Source organism: Rissa tridactyla, chromosome Z (genome assembly GCF_028500815.1).
Source record: "Rissa tridactyla isolate bRisTri1 chromosome Z, bRisTri1.patW.cur.20221130, whole genome shotgun sequence".
Lineage (NCBI taxonomy): Eukaryota > Metazoa > Chordata > Aves > Charadriiformes > Laridae > Rissa > Rissa tridactyla.
Genome location: NC_071497.1, coordinates 44,078,385 through 44,100,262, shown reverse-complemented (window position 1 = coordinate 44,100,262; position 21,878 = coordinate 44,078,385).

Sequence of the window (21,878 nt, the reverse complement as noted above, 5' to 3'; positions counted from 1 at the left end):
GTGTCTGCAACTGCATATTTAAATATTTGCATATGTCAGTCTATAACACTACTTTGGGTTTTGGTACATCTTCCACCACAGCAATAAGCAGTAGCAGCTCTGAGATTTCAACAGTCAAGGTGTCAGAAGCTATCTGGTTTCTTCGCTCTTCTCCTTTTGTGCAGCAGCATGTCATTGCTGATACATGCTCAAATTTGTTGTCTAATCCTGATTGGCAAAGTGTAGGAATGTGTCTGAGAGAAAATGGTCACGTAAGCCAGTCTCCCTACTATGAGAGATTAGATTAAGAGCAAAACAGGTGGTAGAAGATGGAATTAGTACATGGGAAAAACGGGAACTGAGAAGGTAGAAAACATGTTGTGCTAATGACTAAGTAATTTACTATGTGAATTCTTGTAACCAACCTGATCTGTGAATGAACTGCATGGACAGCGCGTGAACAGAGACTGTAAGCCAATCCTATAGCTGCCGCTAGCGCGTGCTCTTATTGCCTGTCTATATCTACTCTGTGTAAACTGGAATAAAGGGAGAACGATCATACTCATATTGAGACTCCATCGTTACTCCGGGTCCGTCTCCCACTCCAACATCTGGTAGCAGAGGATGGTTCAGCGCGACTGAGTTCTCCGAGACTGCGGTAAGCAGCTAGAGGAGGGGAGTGGGAAACTTCGGCTGGGAGACGTGCTGCTTGGGCGCATCAGCGGGAGCAGACAACGGCGTGAGGTCGCTCCTCACCTCCCAGGCGCAGCTATGGAAACGGAAGCTGCGGCCACACTACTGGCTGGGATCCTCTCTAAGAGAGGGATTGAAACACCAGCGAAACTGTTGCTCAAACTGATTAAGCCGGGGCAGGAGATGGGGCAACAAGTAACAAAAGAAGAAGGGGCTATATTAAGACTTCTCCTGCATATCCTCTCTAAGAGAGGGGTGAAATACGATGAGCGTATGCTCCGAAGGTTGTTAACCTGGTGCAGAGAGAACGGATTCGCACCAGAGCCCCAGACAGCTTTCAAACCAGAAATACGGGAGGCTGTTGGGAAAAAACTGTGGGAAGTGATAAGTAAAGGAGACAAAGAGGCATCACCGTTAGCGACGACATGGTGGTTGGTGTTATCGACCTTACAAGATATGAACGCGGAGCGAGCCACAGCAGCCGGGGCTTTTGCAGCGTTACAACCCACGGGAGGGGGATCGAACAGGCCAGGTCCGAAGGTCTGGGACGATCCCCTGCTGATCCCCTCTGCTCCACCTGAGGCCGATGGAGGAGGCAGAATGTCAGCAGAGAAGGACAGAGCCGGAGCTGTTTGCTCCTGACATTGCCCACCCGCCTCGCCCCCTCTCCTCCCCAGTCGTCTCCCTGAGATAAAAGTGCTGTTTTTGTATGTCTGCTGTGTAAGTGTGTGTGGGCGCCAGCTTGTACCTGCTGATCAGCATGTGTGCTACTGTTTGCTTTTGTTGTGTGCAGTGTCGTTAGGTGACTCCACTTGAGCAGGTGTTCTGCCCGGTGTGGTACTGTTCTCGTATGCATCTAGAGCTGACACTCCGTCAAGTGAAGAAGTTTGTATATACACAATGTTTAGACGTAAGGCGAGCGCACCCCAGGTAGATATACCAGGATGGGCTGTAGAACCGATGGTAGTCCTGAAATATTGGGGGAGTTTTCATGAGCCGACACGTTTACACTCTCGGGAACGGCTCACCCGTGCAGGGCGTATCGCTGGTTGTTTGTTGTTTGTCTATAAGGTCATGGTTGATTGGGAAAAGGAGTTGAGCCAAAATCTATAGGATGCTCTGTATGAAAATGAGAAACTTAAGGAAAAATGAGAAACTGAGCTCTTGTTGCAAAGGCAGACTTTTATGTCAGTCGTAAGTGATGAAAAAAAAAAAAAAAGAAAAAAAAAGAAAAAAAGAGAAAAGAAAAAAAGAAAAATAATTAAAAAAAAGAGAAAAAAAAAAGAAAAATAATAAAAAAAAAAGAGGAAAAAAAAAAAAAAAGAAACCAAACAGGAACAATTAGATGGGAAATGTGCCAGGTTAGCACAAAAGTATGCCATAAGCATTACGAGAAAGCATCAGAAAAAGAGAAATAGGACACCTGATTCAAAGTAGTACCATAGAGATATGTTTTTGGTTTTTTCCTATATGTGTATATGTTATTGCATGCCTTAGTAGATTGCTCTGTGTTATACCCTGCGAGACTAAAATGAACCCAGCAGAAGCGGTCTCTTGAGCAAGGGGGTGGAATATGGGAAAGCAACGGAAAATCGGCGAGGAGGACTGTAAATACACGCAAGGGACTCGCACCTGGGTGCTGGAAAACACAGATATCACACCAATTGTTATTCAGTCTCGGGTGCTTGCAAGAAAAACATTTGGATGACATAAGCCTGTAATGGACTCACAGACACCTTATCTAGCTGCTTGAGAATCTTGGCCTGTTGTGGAAGAAGATCAAAGCACAGTACCAGCAAGAACAGGGAGTCCGCATGCGCTCTTGCTAACAAGGACTCTTTTGCTGCCAAGGATTCGTGATAACAAGGACTCTCTTGCTGCCAAGGATAAGTTTAACAATGCTACTAGTACCGCTGTTTCTGAGTTATTGCTAGATGTAGATAGTATTCGATATGTGATGTTGCAAAACAGAACTGCTACTGGTTTTTTGCTTTCAGCTCACAGACATGGTTGTCAAGATTTTAAAGGACTGTATTGTATGAATCTAAGTGACCACTCCAAATCCATCCAAGCCCAGCTGCAGGAACTGCACCGACCGAACCAGCAACTTGTGGAGACCACTGGGTGAAATGTCTTTGCTGGATGGACTTGGGGGTGGGGTTGGTTGAAGCAAATTATACTCATCGCCTGTGTGGAAGGAATTTGTCTGTTATGTTTAGTATGCTGTTTGCCGTGTTTAATAAGCATTATATGATCAGCTGTAAATGCCGCTTTGCATCGTACCCTTGTACGAGTTGTAGAATATGTTGCTCTAAAAACTATGTGTGTATCCATGAGAACCCGACCTTCACAGAAGAAGATAACAAGAAGGGATTACAACAATGTGGTCATGTATCAGACAGCCGCTGTTAGCAGAGCTGGATCATGAGTTTGGTGAGACTCGCTGCATACCCTGGCCACGCATGCAGCAACTCTAGCCTGTACTTTTCTACTCAGTCCAGTGCAGGAGAGTCTGGTGGGACTCGCTGCATGCACTGGCCATGCATGCAGCGACTCTAGCCTGTACTTCTCCACTCAATCCAGTGCAGGATATAAGGAGGCTGTCTCGGGTCAGAGAGTGGGAGAGAGACATGAGCACACTTTGAAGACACAGGGGATGCCCGGAAGCACTGTGTCTGCCCCCGCCCCCCCCCCCATAAATTCTATGTTCATTAACCCCAACAGCTCAGAAGGCATCACAGCATGTTGAAAGATAAGATATAGTCTACTACTGCTGCAAGACGCATTGAACACCTTCCTACAAGAATTTCAACTTTATGTCCTGATAGGACAGTGGGATGATGCACTCACAAAGAGCCTGACTGCATTAGAGTGGGTATTTTTGCCACATACCCTTTCAAAACCAGTAACTATGATGATTGAAATGTTACCACGATTGTTTTTCCAGGGTCGCTTGTGCTGTCAGCAACCACAATGTATTTGAAATATTACAAAAGGATTTCTCGTGGGTAAATCCAAAGAAATTGGCTTTCTGGGCTAAATTTAGGAATCTGGGTATTTATTGCCTTAGCAGGGTTCTTTTTGATTCTGTTTTTAATTGTGTTTAGTATATAACCTGCTAAGAGCGTCACAACAAGGATAACATGTCCAAATTAAAAGCGGTCAAAAATGGTTTCGATGATTGGTCAAACTCATGGGGTATAACGGGATGGTTATCAGACTTACTAAAGCAAGGCCTCATGCTACTGTTGGTTATATTATTATTGATTATGGTACCCTCGTGTGTTCTCCGCAAAGTGACTGACATGATAGAAAATGCCATGCATAAGGTCTGGCTGGCTCAAGAAGAAAAAGGGGGTATTGTAGGAATGTGTCTGAGAGAAAATGGTCACGTGAGCCAGCCTCCCTACTATGAGAGATTACATTAAGAGCAAAACAGGTGGTAGAAGATGGAATTAGTACATGGGAAAAACGGGAACTGAGAAGGTAGAAAACATGTTGTGCTAATGACTAAGTAATTTACTATGTGAATTCTTGTAACCAACCTGATCTGTGAATGAAACTGCATGGACAGCGCATGAACAGAGACTGTAAGCCAATCCTATAGCTGCCGCTAGCGCGTGCTCTTATTGCCTGTCTATATCTACTCTGTGTAAACTGGAATAAAGGGAGAACGATCATACTCATATTGAGACTCCATCGTTACTCCGGGTCCGTCTCCCACTCCAACAGCAAAGCCCTGCCACAGCCCCTCAGTTTGGTGCCAACTGCAAATGTAAGGAGCGAACTGCCTACCGCAGCACAAGGATTATCGCTGAACACTGTCAGCAGCAGAGGACCACAACCAAAGACTGTAAGAAGCTCAAAACATTCTCTCTGTACTAAAAACAAATCACTTCCATCTACTCCTGAAACAGATTCCAAACATTTTTTTCATTCACTTGCAGATATATACATCTGGCATGTTTCCTTTGATTGGTTGTGAGAACAACCCTGAGAAAAGTGCCAAAGGCCTCTTTGATACCTACTGTTCTCTCTCTCCCTGTAGGGCCTGTTAGCATGTTGCAGAAAGCGGTTCTATTGATTGGGAAAGGGTAGCTATTACTTTTTACTTTTTACTCTTCACCATTATAGTGAAATTTAATTATTTATCTGAAAATTTCTCCAGGAATGGAAGTTATTCTTAGCACACTATGATTCCTGACTTCCTTCTTTTTCCTTCTTTCAAAGACAAGCACTACTTAAGGGTTTTAGAGTCTTCCAGTACCTCTTCCACCACAATAACAAATGCTTAAGCTTACGGCTGAGGTTTCATCTGACTGCTCTTTAAAAGCAGTAGCCTAGGAGGAAGCACAAAAAGGTTGATCAATTGCAAATATCCAAGTTATCCAAGTATAAACTAACCTGTTTCTTCCCTACAAGATGCTAAGCACTTACCCATTTATCTCTGTTATCAGTTATTTTATCCAATTGACTGTAGTTACTTTATGCAAAAGTTGATGCAAATATTGCTCCCACATTATTTGTCAATCATTCCTGGTCCACCTAATACAACATAATTTTTCCTTAATCTTCCTCTTTTTACTGCTTATGTAGAATGACTTCTTGTAACTTTTGATAAAACTCTCTAGCTACTTCTCTTCTGGAAACGTATGGCTATCTTGTTAATAAATATACTCAAATTGCACAAAATAGCTCCTAATAATATACGTTTCAAAACACCAAATTCTCTATATCAACTTCTAGTTCTGAGACAGTTCTCTGGGAAGACATTATAGACCTAAGCCGCCCACTTTTACATTATGCTCATGTTTAATTAATTTATTTCAATAAAGCAGACACTGAACTGTGTTTTCTTAGTAATATGAAACCCTGGCAATTGTTTTCTTTTACCGTTTTTTATATTTTTCTGTTGAAAAATCTTGACATACTCATGAGCACTGCATCTATTTCTTCACTGTACAATGGGCTTCAAGGAGTTTTTGTAATCGATGGTTGACGAAAGCTGTATAGTAGCTATGACCACCATGTTAATCTATGTTAATCCTTGAAAATTCTTAAACAAATAAAAAACAATTAACAGAAACTAAGGATTGTGTACGTTTGTGTGTTTTCTCCTTAAGAGGGTGAGGATGAAACTCTGATCTCAGTAAAGTTGATAGGAAAACTTCTGAATTCAGTAGAGACCAACAGAGTCAAAGGAGTTTCGGTACCTTCTTTGGTCCTGTTTTTATTCAAAGTAAGAATCTTACCTATTTAATCCTTCCCCAATATCGAGGTAACATTCAGAAATATATTGCGTCAGATAACTTTTCACTAGGTCCTCTTGAAGTCCGAACGCTTTTAACTACTAAAGAAAAATGTTCATGTGTAACTCTTTAAACAACACAGGATCACCGAGTATATTAAAAAAAAAACAACAAAAAAACCCCAAACAACAAAACAACAAAAAAAACCCACCGTGGTGACATGGGCTCCCTCTCGTGGTTATTTTTTACGAAGTATTTTGATTTTTCACACAAAACCCTTACATTTTCTAGGACTAAGAGCAGATAGAAATCCAAGCAAGGGAATGGTTCAAAATGAAATGTTTTCTTTGTAAAAACATTTTTCCTCAGTCATTTGTAAAAGATCAAAATCAAAGAGTTCTTAAATCGTCACTTAATATCGATCAAAAGCAACCCAGAATCAAGTGATTCCATGTATAAATTTTATACTAATATAATTTGTGTGCGCTAAATAAAAGGTGAAGACTGCTTTGGAAAGGAATGGGTATAGTTTTAACTGCTGTTATGGCAAGAGATTTTCTGATAAGATGTCATAAATGTGTGTTTGTGGAAATCTCATTCAAGTGCTTTGACTTACATCATCACATACTAACTTTTTCAATAGGAATTGCTTTGCTTGACAAGGCAGTGTTTACCTCATGGGCAGCTGCTGAACAGTTTGGTTTATCTTAACTGTCTAGCACCTAGTTCCACATAACACGCACTGCCCACTATTCAAAGCCAGGTCTAACACCAGACCTTCGCTACAGCAACCGAATGTCTCACAAAGCGAAATTGTCCTCAACATACAGGACAGGTAACAGCTGATATTATTCCCTTTTTATATATCAGAAATGGAGGTACAGAGAGGGTAAGAATTTACAGTCTGCAATTACAGTGTCACAGTATCGAGTGACTCACTGAATGAACACACTTTAGCAATCTAGTGCACTGGAGAGGTTCCTTGTAGGTGCAAATTTTCCTTGTCTCTATATTAGAGCTCTGCAGTATACACTCAAGCACACTACAGCTATGTTCAAGGTAGCGCAACTAAGGCTGAAATCAGGGGCAACGGCACCAGTCGAGGCACTTAACTCACAATGCAGGTGCAAGGTCTCCTGCAGTTCACTCTCCATGTCCAGTATTCTGTTAATAACAGCAGCATCCTCTGCACAGTAATCTGTACTGCATCATCTGTACAGATGTACAGCACTTGCCTAGGACTGACAAATAATATGAGCTTTATTGCTGGTACATGTGTCACATGGACATGCAATCCTAGAGGATAACAGCTCATGTCAAATCAATGCCCAGCCTTTCCCTTGATGCACTGCGCAGGTTGGTAATTTAGATGCACCCACATACCACACAGTTTGAACCTTCTGTTGGAACAATCGGGGCTGTCATCTGCATCTTCCTGCCTGTAACAGCAAGCATTAGTCATTCCAGAGACCACTACCTAGTTCAAACTTAAGGATTTCTTCCATAGTGCAACATCATATATAGATAGACATGCTTTTGCACAGCCTAGATTTTTAATCCTGATTGTCTGTAAAAGAAAAGCACAGACAAAACTGTCAGAATTGTCCAAATTTATTTACAAAGTGAATGGGAATGAAATATAAATCAGTAAACTTAATTTTACAGAAAAAAAAAAAGAAAAGGAAGTTCTAATACAAATAACCGGTGACCAACAAAAGCAAACAGAAACTCCGTAAGCTCTATCTCACTGCGAAATGCAATCATTCTAGTAAAACACAGAGTAAAGCAGGACTTTGCTTACTGTTTATCTTACCAACCTTAGCTCCAGGATGTGGGGACTTTTATTTTATTAATTGTAGTGCAAACTGTTCACAGTAGTGGCACTTCAGTAGAGATGTGTCTTTTCAACATATGGCCAAGCAGACAGTTGGAAAGCAACGTAGGCAATATTTCTTAACCAAACTTGTAAAACCAAATTTACAAATTTGAAAGAAACATTAATACTGTCTCTCACTTTGTGAGCATAATCAATCACAAATACATGTTGTACACTGAAACCACAGTATTATAATATGCAAATAACTCTGAGATTTAAAAGAGCTCACGGACATATGCATACAGAGCTGTGGTAAAATGGAGTTTAGAGGAGTGCATCTTACCGCACTGACAGAGACTTATATGGACTTATTTTTAGGATATATAGTTAATTGAGCAAACTGACAGATCACGTAGCTAGACATCTGCATCCTGTTGAAGGCACCCAAAGTTAATTGCACTAACACTGGTTACATTTGCTGGAGGGATAATGGGTTTTTAAAACCACACCTCAAAGATTTATTACAGGTTCTTCAGCGCACTTTCCCTTCCATTAGCAAGAAAGATTTATCAGTCCCACTCCCTGACTCTGGGCTTTTCGAATGTTCTTCAAATGAGATAGGTTTTATTAGCATCAAAGTTGCTGTGTTATCATTAATTATTTGGAACTGAATCTCTTCATATTTATAATGGTACGGACCAGGAACTCTTTCAGTTACTTTGCTATATAAAAGGTGCAAGTAAGAGAAAGAGCTGTCCCAGTGGTTAGTCTCATTGCATCCAAGTTAATTGTTCTTTCTCTCATCTGTAAAACTGAGATAAGAATTATGTACCTTAACAGAAGTGCTGCAAAGTTAGTTAATCAATGTCTACATTTTTCTCTGAAAGCCTAATTTATGATACAAACACAAGGAAATGTCACCATTTCAGTTCAGTAAACCAGACCTTTAGTAAACCAAGAGTTCCTTTCTGACATTTTTTTATCACTAAGAAAGGCTGGTTTGAGAAACTTGTCTAATAAAAACTCTTCTTGCCATAGATGTTCAATGTTTTAAAAATGTTATTTCTTTTAAAACATATGTGGATCTTCACATGTTTATATGAAGGACCATAGTAAATTCACTCCTTAGACATCCATAAATTCAGAAGCATAGTTACTGACAGAACGAAAATGCAATTAGAAAGTGTGTATATTTTAATATGCCATTTTTGACAATGTAAGTTAAAACGCATCATATATCAGCAAAATAATTATATGTGAAGTACACGAAATTAATAGAACAAATGTGTAATATAAGTCCTTACTTTTACTCACATATGCCTGACAAACTTAGAGCTTCTTTACTTCAGTTTTCTCATTTTCTGTAAAATAGGGGTATTGGTTGCCATTAGGACACTACTTCGAAAAGGTAAACCTCTATACAGTCGTTCATTATCACTATACAACATACTTAAAATAAAATACATCCCTTTTGTATCCCACTAGTATTTATAACTATCATCAAGCATTTTACTGCACTGCAAATTATATCACTAATTACCAGGATTTAATCACCAGTTTTTCAGACAACGTACAAAATACAAAAGAACATGCCTGCCACAAACAGGATAAATTTAAATACTGAGATGTGAGACAACAAGTAAGTACAACAAATTGGTTTAATTTAGTGTCGGTTCTCAGTCTTTATTACACTCCACTTAGAATTGAAGAATTTCTGATATCCCAAAACTAAGAACACAGGATATTAATACCAGCAAACAATGCCATTCCTATTCAAATTCAGTATTAAATGTGCAGAATTCTCCACATTCTCCTTTACAGAACGCAACAACGTGCATTGTGTGGGGAAAAAAAACAAACCCACATGTTAGCTCCAGATCAAACTGGACAACGAAATAATTCGTTCTTCAAAAACTTTGTCTGTAATGGGCAAAAATTAAAATTCAGGACTTTGAGTAGACTCTTAATTAGGTGACATACAGGACCTTTCATGCAATGAGCACCAAATCATCACATTTGTTAATCTTATAGAAGTTCATTGACTAAGGCAAAGGCATTGCACAAGACAGTAAATACCTCCACTTTTTATCTCACTACAGTGCATAAAAATTAACTAATTACTAGACAGGAAGCTAGTAGTTGCTTGAAGACCAGTTATTGTGACACACTTGTATTCAATATAAGAATACAGAACACAGTCCCAACAAGTAATTATACATAATTTTTTATTTAAAAGGGCTAAATTTCCCATTGCAAAAAGTCATAAGAAAAATTACTTGGAAGAAAAATATTCACCGAAAACTGTATCACTAAAATCAGAAGTTGTAACAAGTGTCACATTTGGCAGACCTCCTTAATTCTGGTCATCTTTCTTGAAAAAATGGAGAACTGCATTTAGAAGCAACAATTAGAAATAATGAAAAGGATTTAATTAATGTTAAAAGGAGGAAATAGTAATAAAACTGAAACTACAAAGTGCAAGAAAAGGATTAGGGAAGCTAAAGGCTGCTGAAATAAATTTGTATTGTCAGGCATAAGGTCAGCAAGACAAACATGTTTGACATGACAAATTAGCAATAAAAGAAATAATGCCAATGGTATAATCCCAATTCCAGGCAGAAATGGCAAATTATTAACATTGCATGAAAAGCAAAATTTTTCAATGCATATTTCTGTTCTGTATTTGAAAATAATCCAGATGGTTTACTTGTACAGAAGATTTCCAGGTCATTAAGAATTGAGGATTACATTTGAAAACGTTCACTAGATACAACCCTTTTAAAGTCATCAGACCTGAGGCTTCCATCCTAAAAGAGTTGGCTACATAAATCATACTGCAGAAGACAACCAATTTTTAAAAACCTTGAATTGTTTAGAAAATGTTGTAAGAAAGAGCATACGGGTAGACCAGGTAATGGTACCACAGGTAGCCAGATATCAGTCCTAGTCAAAATAAAGGCAAAAGTACTGTGTTATTAAGTTAATAAAAGCTACAAAACTTGAAACCAAATCAATATACTTTGTAGGACGTACTCTGGATTCCATCTTGGGTTTTGCCACATAATTCCTTATTTACAAACACAAAACTGGGAAGCAGCATGCTCTGATGGATCTGTACAAGAGAGACAGCAAGGGAAGGTGAAGGTAAGATATACACGGAAATGAAGGACACTTGTTCCACCAGACAGAAAATGGCTGAAAACAAGGGCAGCTGTCACTGGCCTGCCAGGGCAGCAAACAAATGAGAGGAAATAATGAAATAATCTACAATCACCAAGGGAAAACTAGCAAACTATTGAATCACTGCCGTTTTCTGTGTCTTCTATAGGCCTGTACCAAGACAAAATCTGTTTCTCCATTTCCATTTACTCCTCTTCCCCCTGTTTTAAGTTGAACTGAAAATTCTCTATCATAAAGGAGAAATTGCAGGGAAAATCCCTTCAGGTCTTGCTTTTATTATAGAGTGTAAAAATCCTGAAACACTAGCACTAGGATTTCAAAGCCAACGTACTGCTATTTCTTCCGCCCACAGAACAATGTACAGAAGACAGTTAACAACAGCAGAATCTGCAACCGACACTGAGACTTCAGGGGGACTCCAGGAAGTGCAGCATAAATTTACAGTTAATGTGCCATAATTATGTTAATTTACCAAATCACAGGGAAAATATCATCACAGCTAATGAATCATAACAAAGTCTCAAGAGGGAAAGTGGGAGAAAAATATTCATTACAAAAAACAAAACAAAACAAAACAAAAGCCAACCAGCATTGTATTAGCATCTATAACTATTGTTAGCACCCATAAGTCAAGTAAGCTTAAAACTTAAACAATGGAACAAGTTACATCGAACAGTTGTCTGTTCTTCAGACAACCTTCTGGCAGGCAATTGAGGAACTGACGAGAGGCAATGCTCTGCTGGGCTTAACAGTTACAAGCAAGGAAGGACTTATCAGGGCCCTACAGGTCAGGGGCAGCCTTGGCTGCAATGGCCATGAGATGGAGGCATTCAGGATCCCAAAAGGGAGAAACATGGGAAAAGGCAGGATCACAATGCTGGACTTCAGGAAAGCAGACTGGCCTCCTCAGGGACCGGCTTAGAAGAATCCTGTGGGATACAGCCCTGGAGAGAGCAGAGTCAGGAAAAGCTGGTTGATTTTCAAGGCTCACATCCTCAAAACTCAAGAATGGTCCATCCCAACAAGCAGGAAATCAAGTAAAGGCCACAGGAGGCCTGCATGGATGAACAAAACACTCATGACCAAATTCAGGCATAAAAAGCAAGCATTCAAGAGCTGAAGGGTCAGGTAACCCAGCAGGAATAGAGAGACTCTGTCCAAGCAAACAGGGATGGGGTTAGTAATGCCAAAGCCCATGTGGAGTTGAATGTGCTGAGGGATATGAAGGGCAAGAAGAATTTCCACAGGTACATCAGCAGCAAAAATATAGGCAGGCTGATGAATGGGGCAGGGGACCTAGTGGCAACAGACATGGCAAAGGCTGAGGTGCTCAAGGCCTTCTTCACCTAAGTCTTTACTGGTATGATCTGCCTCCATGAATCTCAGTCCCCTGAGACCTGGGGGAAAGTCTGGAGCATAGAAGGCTTACCATTGGTGGAAGAGGATCAGGCCGAAATGCTGGTCTCAGAGGGCTATGGATCAGCAGCATGAAGTTCAGCTGGACGCTAGTCAGTGGTGGAGTAGAGTATGAGGGGCCAATCCAGGGACAAATATAGTTTAACATCTTCATTAACAATCTAAATGATGAGACAGAGTGAATCCTTAGCAAGTTTGCAGATGATACAAAACTAGGAGGCGTGGCTCGTACACCAGATGGTTGTGCTGCCATCCAGAGGAACCTCAGCAGGATGGAGAAATGAGCAAACAGGAATCTCATGGAAAGGCAAAGTCCTGCATCTGGTGTGGGATAACCAGATAACCATAACAGGCTGAGGGCCAATCACCTTGGCATAAAAAGACCTGGGAGTCTGTCCTGTGGACAAAGGGAACATGAGCCAGCAGCTCACCCACAGAAGGTGGCCAACAGCTGCCTGGGCTGCATTAGGAAAAGCATCAGCAGCAAGTTGAGGGACGTGATTCTTCCTCTCTATTCAGCACTGGTGAGACACACCTAGAGAGCAGAGTCCAGCTCTGGGCTCCCCAGTACAAGAGAGACATGGTCATACTGGACCTACTCTAGCCATGAAGGAGACCCATGTCTATGATTAAGGAACTTGAGCATCTGTCACTGAAGGAAAGGCCAAGAGAGCTGGGAAAAGAGAATGTTCAGGGAGATCTTATATGTGTATAATTACCGGATGGGAGGGTGTAAAGAAGGCAGAGCCAGACTTCTCTCAGTGGTATCCAGTGACAGGACAAGAGGCAATAGGCACAAATTGAAATGCAATAAATTACGTTTAAACATAAGAAAAACTTCTTGACTCTAAGGATTATTGAACATTGGAACATGCTGCCCACATAGGCTCTGGAGTCTTCAACCTTGGAGATACTCAACATCCATCTGGAGATGGCCCTAAGCAACCTGCTCTAGCTGACCCACTTCGAGATAGGGCATTGGACTAGCTGATTTCCAGAGGTCCCTCCTACCTCAGCCATTCTGTGACTCTGAAACAAAGAAACACAAAGCTGTTGATAGGCTATGTCTATAATGGTATCACGTTCTAAAAACTCTCTCCTCACTTCCTTTGAAGTTTACTCTCAATGAATATGACTAAAGTCTTTTACAAATCTACCTGCTTAGTGCAAATCTTACTAATGTAGGATTGAAGAACAGCTGCAGCAAAGGTAACCTGTTTACTTAAAGTCTCCAAGTGTTTCCAGCTTCATGTTAAAGTTATGTTAATGGTTCTGGAAAATTTTCAGAAATTGTTCCTTGTGCAAAGTCCTTGTGAGCACACCTACACCAGGGAATGCAATACCATGCTAGGGAAACAGCTGATCTAACTATTAATGAACTGGAACGCCACATTGCCATGCAACAATATTAGCTTAGGTTCCAAAAAGCTGTATAATTGCATCAGCACAATGCTGCATCCAGGTTAATTAGCTCTGCCAATCAGCCAAATTAGCACAGGGCAGAGCCATGCTGATGTGGCTATACTGATTCTAGCTCCTGAACTACTGATCACAGCACTACACTACACAGCGTACACCAAACAAGAGGTATGATTTGAGCATGGTGAAAACTCCTGTAATTGTGTCCATTCCTCAAGTATGCATAAAACTTCTAGAAAAACATATTTTCCTGCTTTTCAAAACAGACATTTTTAGTATGAGGCACATTTGAGGCTATTACAAAAAATATTTAAAGGATTTAAAAAACATTCCTCTGTTGAATACTGGTTATTCTTCAAGATTATTAGCGGCTACATCAGATTTTAACATCTCTTGGACTCTTGTCGAGTTTTTTGTCTTAGAAGGAGAACCTATGAAAAGGCAGTAATTTCACTGATGCAATTTTGTTTCTTCACATAGGGTGTTCACAAAGCTCTGTTTCCTTTAACACTATTGGAATAAAACTACCAGACACTTTTCTTGCTCATCTGGTTTTGTACTATCACTTTCTTAATAGTGGTACTCCTAATTTTTAGCTGCACGTGAAAAAAAAAATTACTTTCTGGTGTTTGGTAAACTTCTTTATTTGTTTCAAAATGTTATGACAAAGTTCAGACTACCTTGTGCTTGCTAAAAACTGAAGGTACATTGGCAATTTCCCCTAGGATATATGTCAGGCTTTGCATAAAGAACAGCTCAACCTCAGTCATGCTCTGCTTACTTCCCAGAAAACGGTCATGTTGTTCAGGTAGTTCATGTCGACTTCATCCACTTCCAAATAAGCAATGTCTTTGATGTCAGCTAATTAGTTCTGCACTGCTTGAGCCTGTTCAACAAGGCTCTGAATATCCGGGCTAACGCAAGAAGCATTATAAATCCTTTCAAGTAAACTCATGATCTAAAGGACACTTCTCAGGTCATACTTGAAAACGGATACCAAATTCCAAATCTATATTCTGAATTAACCCCTCAACATGGTCTTGATCTGCCAAAGGTTTTCATCTAGGCAGGGCCGTTCTTAGCCTGAAAAATCTTTTTTTAATCTTGGTGTTGAAAGGATCTTAACTCCCGGGGTTTTACTTTATTTCTTTCCAGCTGTGACTCTTTACTTCGAGCTGCTCGGCTGCGTGAAAGTGCACTACCCCAGCCGACTCTGCAGCTAACTGACTTACTGACGAACTCGTGGGACATCACCAGGGCAAAATCCAAGCAGAAAGGAACCTGAGTTACTTCTAGTAACCGGAAGACTTGTAATAAATGCTCAAATGATTTGCTAGTCAAAGGTTAGTTTGACTGTTACCACTGGAAAAATTAACCTTGAGGTTCAACATTTCCCAAGTAACTGAAACTTAATCTCTAGAAAAGGCCCCCCTGGTAAGTTCAGTCCTCTTCTGTGTTTGCAACACGGTGTGTGCCGGTGCCCGTAGCAACCTTGTAATGAAACACTGCTCCAGGGCAAACTTTAACACTGCCCTTCCCAAAGCAGTGGGTGTGGCACAACACTAATAAAGGTCACCCCAATTACCTCCTCTTCTCTGTTTTAAATGTTTGGCTGATGATCCAGCTGCAGGAAGTCCTCTATTTAAATACCTGAAACAGCTTTTGGATTAGCTGCTTGATATCATGAGATATATACAACGCATAGCAAGAAAAAAAAGAACCCCAAATCTCCCGGACAGATAAATGAAGGATTAAATGATTGCACTTTGCTAGGCTCAGTGCACAAAGGGATGCAGAAGAAAACAGATCTAGGATGCCAAGAAATCATCATATTTCAGTTGTGAAAAGGAAATTCTAATTGTAACTCCTCAGCAGTGGTAATTTGTGATGAATGAATTGGCATGGAGGGCAAGGAGGCCCAACTGCAAGAAGGTGTTAAACTGGCTAGAAGCAGGAATGCCAGAGACAGAACTACACCTTGCAAGGGAGAGAAGTTTCCCTTGGTGATGTGATAAGAAACAGCCTCAGCATCGTCTTGCAGACCATCCTGGAACCTGCAACAGGAGTGCTCGGTGGCCCAAGCTCAGGTGACACCTTTGGGCAGCAGAGCTGCGCTGGGGGATGGACCCATGGCCAGGCTGAGGTGCCCCGTGCAACCGCCCAAGGGACTGGTGCTGGTGGAAGTGTATATGGAGAATCTGCTGTGAAGCATCTTTGCAGACTCCATGTAGAACCATGTCTTGCAGTGGGACTCTGCCCAATGCATTGTTCATTGACTTTTTCCTTTATATTTTAGGCACAAATGTGTGTTTAATTCACCTCAAGGGGTACTATAAAAATTCCCTAACGGTTGTCAAAATTATTTTAAAGAGTTACTTAAATCTTCAACATACAATGGCTTCAGCTGGAAGGACTACTCTGCTAATGTACACCAGCCTATATTCTGCATCCAAACTGAAGCTAAGGATAATAGCTTGTTACGGTATTACATAGGGCTTTTCATATCCTCGTTATTGCATAGATCTTCAACGTACAGCAGCCTGAGTTTATACTCTTTCAAAAGTGTTCTACAATCTGTTCTATTAATCAGAAATGTTTGAGGGCACTGTTCAAACAGCTGGTTGCAGCCATTTATGAGTCCTCTGTTTTCCCTTTTTTACGAACTTACAGCTCAGGTTTTCATGATGTCACAAAACTATATTAGGATCCTATTATCTGTTATTCCCATTTATTCACTGTCCTTTGCTTCAGTTACCATTAAGTTTAATATACAGCAAAGCTAAAACACTTTGCTTACTTGCCCAAAGGGTACCATACGCACATCAGATGCTGTATAAATAGCTATGATCACAACAGCAATAACAAATTTAATTCACAAAAGATCTATAATCTGCTATTTCTCACCACATGTGCTATTTTACTTTAAGTTAATCAACTTAGTGTCTTTTTCTGTGTGCCAAAAGTCACTGTGGGATTTGCCAATAAAACTTAAAGCAATCACAGTACTTACCTCCAATAACTTATATTGCAGTTCCAAAAAGACGAAAGCACAAAACAGATTCGATGTTAACTGAACTTGGTTTCAATACACTGATTTAATCTCTTTTTTCTCTTTTATACACAATGTACATAAGTTCAAACTGTACATATACATGACCTAGTCATATGTAGTATATTGTCAAGCTAGGGCTGTGTTTGGAGATGATGGTAAACTCTCCCAGGATGCATTCATGTCTACGGAAACTGTTGGTGTTCCACGACTCGGCCCAGAGCACCTCAAAATGCAAGAGGCAAGTCAAATAATAATTAAATATTTTACAAATGCGATATTAATGGTACAAGATAGCTTTACAGACAGAAAAATAAGGATTGTTCTTTCTAAGGTTGTGGTGTGTATAATTTGCTGTGGTAGACATGCTAACATGTAGTCTTTCAACTTCATTAACTACAACTTAATAAGCTTAGGAAACACACAGCCCCTTTTATGTAAATAGTGTATATATTAAAAAGCACTTTGTTTTCCAGAGCATGGAACTCAGATTTGTTTCTGTTAAAATCACTGCCTCTATGGCAGTTACATGTATACGTATAAATATAAGTATACATGTAATATCCCTCTATGGGTTTTTTTTAGGAGAGCTTCGCATACAACTTAAGAAAATATCCATAACTTCGGTTAAGAACCACTTTCAGCTGTTTCCTCAAAGATGAGACAGGGAACAATATAGATGAGCTAAACAAAACTGCTGTTTTAAACAGTCAAAAATAATTTAATTGCTCAGAGTAACATCATTTCCCAAAGAGAACTGCCTGATTATACAAGATTGCCCTGTGCCCAGTCCCCAGTCCTTCCCTGACAATCACTTTGGAAAATAACATTCATTGTTACTAGAGACTAATAAAAAAATAAATCTAAGTAGCTGGTTGAAAACAGAAATTAAGAGTATGAACTAAACACTAGAAGCAGAAAAAGACATGAACTCGAAACACAAAAGAGCAGAAATTATCGAGAGTGATGCCTGCCAGTGTGACAAGCAGCTGAGAGACTGTCAATGAACCCAAAGCAGCTATCTGCCCATACGACTACAGTGGAGCTAAATGATTTAACTATTTATAATTGAGCCTGGTGAGAAAGCATGTTTGTCTGCTTATGGAATACATATGATAAGCTGATACAGACAAGTATTTTTTTCTTTAAAATAATATATTCTTAAATATAAAATACATGCTAGTAACCCTAATGGCTGGAATAACCTACAGCAGCTGATTACAGGAGAAGCCCAGCATCTTCATACCTTAGTGTATTCAGAATACTAGCTCTCCCATCCTGCTGTACTTTCTGTTCCACCAGCTGGAGGGGAGTTTTGTTAAGATCCCTGTTTATACTACTATGAATCTTTCTGTCAACACCAGCTGGGCACTAGCAGGCAGATTTTTAAAAAGCTGCCTTTGGATTGGCTTCACCCCTTCATTTTCTTACTCTTAATTATACCAGTTAAGAAACTGGAACCCTTAAAGTATTAGAACATATGAATACAGGTATTTATGAAAACTCTAAAAATACACATATTAAGTACATAATTGTACCGACATCACGGGTTGAACATGATATTATGTTAGTCTGAGATGTTAAGGCAAACTTTGTCTGTTATTTGTCTATTATTAGTAGCAGAATACTGGTAGCATAGAATATATGTACAGAAGTATCTACTGTCAATTATAATAGTATGCCTTAATCTACCTTGGAAAATGAACACATATGCTGCCTTTGGAAGTACCTGTCCTCACTATGCAGAAGTTGAGAGCCTTTTAATTATTTAACTGACCATGTACAACTGAAAAAACTTCCCTGAGTTTTGAAGCTTTGGTTCTTCCTGACATGAGCAACAACCAAAGCAGATTAAAATGAAAGCACCAAAGGAAAAATCCCAGACTGTGACTTGGGTTTTTCCAAGCCTGCCTGATGAGTTTGGTTTATGTCATATATGATAGTCTACGTCACAGTGCAAAGATCCTTTGCTGGCTTCCTCTGTCGCAAGCTCCTCACACAATACACCTGGGCTGGGCCATGACTCTCTTGCCTGTCTGCAGGGATCCTCCTGCTGCTGCTGCTGCTGCCGCCTCTCCGAAGGAACAGCACGCTTGGTTGCTAGAACATTTGTTCAGCACCACTGAAATGCAACACCTGACGTTTGTTTGGACAAGGTGTAAGTATTTGCTCAGGAATTCACTGTGAGAACGTGGCATAAGCCATGACAGAGCTACCCACAGCAGGTGACCTACAGTTTTGTTTGCTTCCTTAGTCACAGCCTTGAGTTTCTTCTTTTTTTAGAAGCCACCTCCCCTATTGACCATTCAGGTCATTCAGTGCATGTTCGTTTCCTTTTGCTTTATTTCTGAACTCTTCCTCTTCGGCCTTTGGATAAAAGTTTGCTGGTACTTTTATTTGATTATATTTTGACTTAAATTCTTGAGAACAATGACATGGAAACACTGTTTGGCAATGGAAAATCTTCAACTTTCTTTTTATTTCTCTGCAATAAGTTACATTTTCCCATGGGTGAAAGATTCTGGAAAACTGTACAAACAAACGAAAGAAATTTGGGTCTGGTGGCTTATCCCAGTCATGGACGAAAATTTTTGTCAAAGATCTGAATCCAGATGCCCTGATCACAAACCTACAATTTCCCTACATATATTTGCGTGTGAGCCCAGGTGGTCAAAATCTCTGCTGAAGGTGGAGAGCAGGGAGACATTTTCATGACAGAAAACTTGTTCAAGTAAAATCTGTCAGATTTAGTCTGTGGGTCACACCTAGTGAGATGTGAGATGGCACATATTTATGTGTTCTTTTGTAACAATAAAAGCAATTTTTTTTTTCATTCTTGGTTTACACTCATGTATACATTTAGCTGGGTACTGAGTGTAGGAGTACTTAAGAGTACCTGGAGAAAATCCGCATCTACCATGTCAAGGTGACTTAAAAATGAAAACAAAATTACGATAGGGAGAGAGCACCCTGAGAGGAAATCATAAGAGGCAAGTATGCCAGAATTTTACTTAATGGAAGTGCTTCATTTACTGAAAAAATCCAGTTAAAGTAGTTTATAAGTCACATTTTACCAAGGAGTATTAACTAGAATTTGCAATAGTCCCAAAGTTATAAGGGCTATGATTTTGTGTAAGAATATTTAAAGAACTTAAATATAAATATGTTCAGGAGATTTTTCTTTTTTTTTTTTTTAAATACATTGCATGGAATAATACAAATATAGTAATATCTGTTGTTTTTTCATATAATGCAGTTACTTATTCATTAACTGTTATTGTCTTGATTTATGACATATGACAAAAATAAAACACTTTGCAAGGCCCTTTTTTAGTGAAAGTGGTTTAGTAAATTAGAACAGTCTTTCTGTGTTCCAGGAAAAATGGAACACTCCTTAATGCAGAAGCTGAACACATGGACAAGCCTAGAATGAATTTAATTTCCAATAATATTTAGATTCTCATATAAAGAAACCCAGGGCATAACTAAAGAACAGCATATCTAAAAAGACTTAAATAACATACTGAAATAAAAAGGGATACAATATATATCACAGTACATGACAAATTTCTAGTAAGAACATGAAAATTAAGTTCTTTTCCATCTCCCCTACGTACAGACATACATTTCTTCGTCACCATGGTCTGCATAGATTATCAACACAGAGAAATTTATTCCAAACATCATCTTTCCACCACATAACTCATTAGAGACAAAAAAAATCTTTACAATTTATGGTTTCAGAAATGGGTTTAATATCTTATAAAACATTACATTTATTTGCTTCAAAACTGATCAGATTCTTCATCTTCAAAAATTTCCTAAAAATGAAAATATTCACAACAGTTCTCAACGGTAACCAGTTATTTAAAACAATGGCTGTATGACATTAACAGCAGTAATTGTTTGAGCAAATAAAATAATCACAGACATTTATTCTACAAAAGTTTTTAACTCATTTAGAATTGGGCCTGCATTGACAAATTAGAATTTAGGTCTGAACAGTTGTGAACACTAAGTTATTTAGATCTCTATATAATTACTTGATTGAAACATTAAAATGTTATTAGTTTTTCATAGAATCACAGAATGTATTGGGTTGGAAGGGGCCTTTAAAGGTCACCTAGTCCAACCCCCCTGCAGTAAGCAGGGACACCTTTAACGAGATCAGGCTGCTCAGAGTCTCATCCAGCCTGGCCTTGAATGTCTCCAGGGATGGGGCCTCCACCACCTCCCTGGGCAACCTGTGCCAGTGTCTCACCACCCTCATTGTAAAGAACTTCTTCCTAATGTCTAATCTAAACCTGCCCTGCTCTAGTTTAAAACCATTGCCCCTCGTCCTATCGCTACGTGTCCTTGCAAACAGCCCCTCCCCAGCTTTCCTGTAGGCCCCCTTCAGGTACTGGAAAGACGCTATAATGTCTCCCCAGAGCCTTCTCTGAGGCTGAACAACCCCAGCTCTCAGCCTGTCTTCATAGGAGAGGTTCTCCAGCCCTTGGATCATCTTCGTCGCCCTTTGTGATATTTTCATATCTAAGAGTGGCTACTAGGGTGTTTCTTAGAGTTTTCATTTGTTATTTCCCATCAAAGTGGACTTCTTCCCCTTTTTCTTACTGATCTCAATCCGGATATTGTAATGTATTCAAAAAACAATTCATCCCTTGCAAGCCAGTGGAATCAGTGGCAGACTAGAGCAACCTGAGAAAGTTCCTTACAGGACAGCAGTGAGAAGATGCACAGACACACCTCATCAGGCAGAATAAGACACACTGAGAAGACACTTGTTGCACTTTATTGCCTTTATTGCACTTAAAGTAGATTAAAACTACATGCAATTGCAAGGGATAACAATCACAGTATAGTCTCTGACAGTCAATTCTTGTCCAAGCAAGTAAGTACGCAAAGTCAGATACTGAAGAGGGGAACATTTTCTTTTGTTCTTCAGATCTCTTTTAATGCCATCTGACTTTCGTGAATAAGAAACATGGTCTAAAGCGTGAACCAGACACTTTTGGAAGTAAGATCACTAGTCCTACTTTAAAAACTGATTACCTCACACTGGAAGACAACTTTTTTG